Source organism: Ceratosolen solmsi, unplaced genomic scaffold (genome assembly GCF_000503995.2).
Source record: "Ceratosolen solmsi marchali unplaced genomic scaffold, CerSol_1.0 scaffold31, whole genome shotgun sequence".
Lineage (NCBI taxonomy): Eukaryota > Metazoa > Arthropoda > Insecta > Hymenoptera > Agaonidae > Ceratosolen > Ceratosolen solmsi.
In genome coordinates, this window is record NW_011948432.1 from 1,993,668 (window position 1) to 1,998,667 (window position 5,000).

Consider the following 5,000-nt stretch of genomic DNA (forward strand, 5'->3'; position numbering starts at 1 on the left):
TGAAGCTCTTGGGAATTCGCATTGGCTCAGCCGGCCGGCATGATTCCTCGTAAATGAAAGTATCGATTTCGCGCGCCGTGTTGCTCGTCGTCCTACTTGAAATTAAGTCATGATCAACTGCTCGTAGGATCTTAAGTTTCTCAAGACCTTTAAGAAGTTTGGCCCCTTTCCGCGAATAGTCCCCGCTGCCGTTTCTCTTCACCCTCGGGTGCGAGGATATTAACAGCTCACCTACTCGCGTGCTATGTATCGAGCTCGAGTGCTTTCGGGCGTGTAGCTTTGGGCCCAGCTGGATAAGCTTTTGTTGGGTTCCGAGGAAGGGGCGGCGCCTTGTCGAACCGTAAAAACTAACGTGTCCTTGAAGCTCGCGATTCGTACCGTTTCAATGGACAAATAATGCATTTATTTGCCTGAAACGCGGATCACCAGTGTGTTCAATCCACCCGAATCGCCTATTTCGAATAAATAGTACGCGATTCGAGTGGCGGTACGCTTAGCCAGATACTGAGCTTGTACCCGTTGTTGTAATTAAAATGCAGTGCTGCTGGCGGTGGAATGGCGAGGGACGGATGATGAGGGGCGGGGGGGGGGGGGAGGGGGAGCAGCAGCATCTTACTCGTGCCTATCGGAAACGATGTAGCAATTAAGCTCTAAAGCCAGCGCCGTCGCCAAAGGCAAAACGGTGTGTTATCAGTGTTACGCGACGCGCTTTATATCCTTTCATCCCTCCACCCCTCCCATTGACCCCCCCCCCGTACATATACAAGAAAACTAATTTTGAGCTCGTACTAATCGTGAATTTTTATCGTGTCTTTTTAACGCTGATGCGCGTTACACGGTAAACAATGGGGGGTGGGGGATGGTGGGATGGGGGGATGGGGGGATGGGGATGGGAGCAGTTGAGCTGTCCCTGGAAAAATCGAGAAGAAACAGGATGATATATCTCTCCATCTCTATTTCAGTGAAACTTTGTATCTATAGTGTTCAATGTTTTTAAACCTTAGTTTATATTGCTTTTAGCCCAATGGGCTTTGGCTACTCTCGAGACTCCATCAGTGCACGCGTCTTTTCATCGAGTCTTTTAATATATCCATCTCGTAATTAATTAGATAATAATAATATCGGATAATAAAGTCGGTGCCTGATGGTGTTTCGATATACTTGTGAGCAAGCTAGCTTTTGTCGAAAAATTAAAAATCTTCTCGATGCGCGCATGAATCATTTGGGTTATAATTAACCTTGCCGATTGTCATTTAGTACTTTCCAAAATATTTTTGTTTTCGAATATTGTCTGTTCGTTGAAAGTGTCCGAACATACTACAGAATTTCGTTTTGGAAGCGTTCCAACTATGTTTCTAAAACTGTTGGTTTTGAAATGTATGCTGCATTAATGAGTTTTAAATACAAATTCTTGTTCCAATTCAATTCTATGCTTGTATTGATTTTACATATTAGTCGAGAGATTATGCTGCCGAAAAGACAATATTTATTTATAAACATTATAGCACTGCTTAACAAAAGCACCTTCCACATAATGGTATAGTGCTTTTTGTTTATTGTATGTTTATCGAGTTTATCGTTGTTTTCTCGTAGAATAATCCGCGTGAGATTATGTACATGTGGGAGTCATAATAATTTTAAAATCGTTTGCTCTGGATCGTTTAATCGACGAATGAATATTGACGAATGAAATGAATAATTGCGAATTAAAAAATATGAGCGACGAGTAAACGAACGCTCTAAATGAGGAACAAAAATTCTTGGAATGGAACAATTCGAAAATTCAAAAAATTCCATGCTATTATTAAGACTATTGGGAAATTAATTCAAAACTTCTACGCAGGTAAAAAATTTATTCCACTGTAAATATAATATAATAACTTCGTTTTAATACCGAGTCTTTTAATTATAAATAAACATCGGTATATTATCTTTGATAATTCACAAATATTTAAGCTCGCGAGATAATACCATATTAATATAATAGATACACAAAAAATTACTAGACTCCTTTATCACGCAAATATTACCTCAATAATAAATTCATATAAAATAATTATAAGAAATTATACGTATCTCTTATCTATTTATTATTATTATTATTATTATTATTTTATTTTATTTTATTTATTATTTTTTTTTTTTTCATTTAATTCCAGCCTCTTTTTCCCGTTATAATACTTATAACATAATTAAGTATAAAATGTTAAACTTCAATACGAGAAGATTCAATTTTTTAAGAAATATATATGGACTTTACGAATGTGTGATGTAAAATGATTGGATAAGCTTACAATGTCTCTGGGGATCAATTGACACGTTACAGTTGCTCCATTTCCTTTGCTGGAAATTTTTACGAGCGGCCATTTAAAGAGCATCAAACGTTCCGAGCATTCATTGATTGCGCTGCTTCTATGTGAAATTTGTGTGTCGCTTCGAGCTATAAAGTAGGTCATCACTGCACATTTTCATCACGATCGCTGAAATAATTTGCAATATTCTCTTCTTTTAGGATCAAGTCACTTTTGGCTAAACCTCTCTTCAATTCTTTCTCCTAACAGTCTTTCTTTATCCTAGCGACATTGCAATAATTTATTATATTGATAGGCAATATATGATAATATAAGATAATATAAGATAGATAATAATCCCAGCAGTATGTATATATTTCAAGAACAATAATATTGATGAATTGGTCAATAATTACCTAGAAAGGTCATTGTAATGACAAAGGCAAATGTAGTGTTTTTAAATTGACGCGAAGGTTATTTTGACTCGTCCATATGATTGATTATTCATTGCATAAAGAGGCAAAAAAAAAAAATTGTTTATTTTGTTGTTAATAAAGGAAAAAAAATAAATAAATAAATAAAAATAAAATAAAAAGACATTGTTATTATAAATATAAATTACTGCGAGTTCTTAATCTAATAATGATATTGCAGTCAAATAACTTGCAATTTTTCGAGAGAAATCTTATCGTGTAACCGTATTATTTTTATAAAATTTACTACGAATTTTCATCTTTTTAGAAATATGCAATATACCAAGAAGCCTTTCACTCGTTCGAAAAATTTTATGTAAATATTATCATAATTTTGAACGACGCTAGCAGAATCAGTTATTCTCTATTAATTAATAGCTTAATAACATCGATTTAATGTTAAGTTTATTTAATTGTAAGTATACGCTTAATATCTACAAAGCATAACATTAAATTTTCAAATTTATATATTTATTAATAGCTCACAAATTATCTTAGGCGCAAATAAATTGAAATTAAAAATACATAAACAGATGTATCTCTTCATTTATAGTAATGACTGTAAAATATATTATTATTAATAACAAATTTAATATAATAACATTTAATTGTTTGTTGTTGTTGTTGTTTTTTTCTACCTATCGTATCATCAAATCTTTGGGAATAAATTGACGTGACGCATGTATTTATATTTTTTAACTATTTCACAATTATACATATATTCAGCTAATTTATTGCAAGCTAGAGAAAAAATTGCAAACGAATGTATCCCATTTACAATAAATTCTCGTTATAGTCGATGTATATATAGCCTTTTTCTTTAGGTATTTGAAAATAATAGTGATAACATACTTATGACTCACCATTTCTTTTATCTAAAAGCTAAAGGTAAAATTTTTTTTTTATATATTTCTGGAGCATAATTCATTTTATTTTCATATTTTAGGCGAATATTAGATGTAACCATTAAAATAGTTTGTAAAATAAATTAAAAGATAATGTCCGCAAAAATATACAAGCTCACATGTACAGGGGACGTATCATTTTTAATCAAATCGCGTACAATTGTTTCCACCTATCCGATCACCCTTTCTCACTCTCTTCCCGAAATAAACAGCGCTTCTTAATAATCGTTAAAGCGAGCCCTCGAGAGACAGAAAGAAAGAAGAAAGGAATAAGCGAGCGCGCGATATATACTGACAGCAATTACTATACGAATACCTGCCCGTTGCCGTTTCATTTTGCCTCTCTTTCTTACCGCGGAGAAAACTACGAAAGGTTTGAGTGCGATTTTACTAGACGGAAAAATTTATAAAACTACCATCTTAATGCCGTTCTGTTTGATCGTGGTCCTTTGCGAGAGAGATTTTTCACTCGTCCTATGCCCTTTTTTTTTATAGCTTTCATTTTCTCTTGCGCCATGCCGATTCTAAATTCCCTTGGCTATTTATTTAGCCTTATTATGCAACACTCTTATCGGGAATAACGTATTTGTATAAATTTCGCATCCTTTGCTTGTAATAATGCTCGTTGTTTAATTATATTGGCTCTCTTCCGTATTATTTGTAGTATTTGGTATTATTTGTATTATTTGTATTATTTAAAAATAATTGTAAACTCACTTACATTGAATAGCCGATTTCAAATGAAATTGATTACTGAGAAGGAGCTGCATTTGCATAAATAAGATTAAAATTCTCAATTATTACGCTGCCTTTTCTATCCCTTTTATAGATAATATTCTTAATTCGACATCTATTCGACGCATTTTTTAATTTCTTATCTCGTTTATTTTTATATATTAGATCACGCTTTAGGTATTTGCAGTATTCGCTGTAATAGGCTCATATAGGTATTTTCGATTATAATTTGAATAAATATGTATATAAACATTAAGCCTCGGTGTCACGGTTAAATTAATTTTATTTTGACAAAAGAGATTTATATTTATATCAATAAATTTTTATTAATTTTAAGTTTATTCGTCAACTATAAAAACGTCGCTGTGAGAGCTTTTATTTTTAAGGCCAATAAATTTCAAATACGTGCTTCGTACGAGTCAGAAATATCTCTTTGTAATACAAACATTTATAAGATGATATTCTTAATGTTACAGCTTTCGCTGAATCCAAATCCCGACTATAGGAGTACATACTCTTATACTATTTCTCACTCGATCGTTGAACGTTTCCTTATGTTTCGGGATAACGTGAAATAAGTCGCAATAGAGAATTCA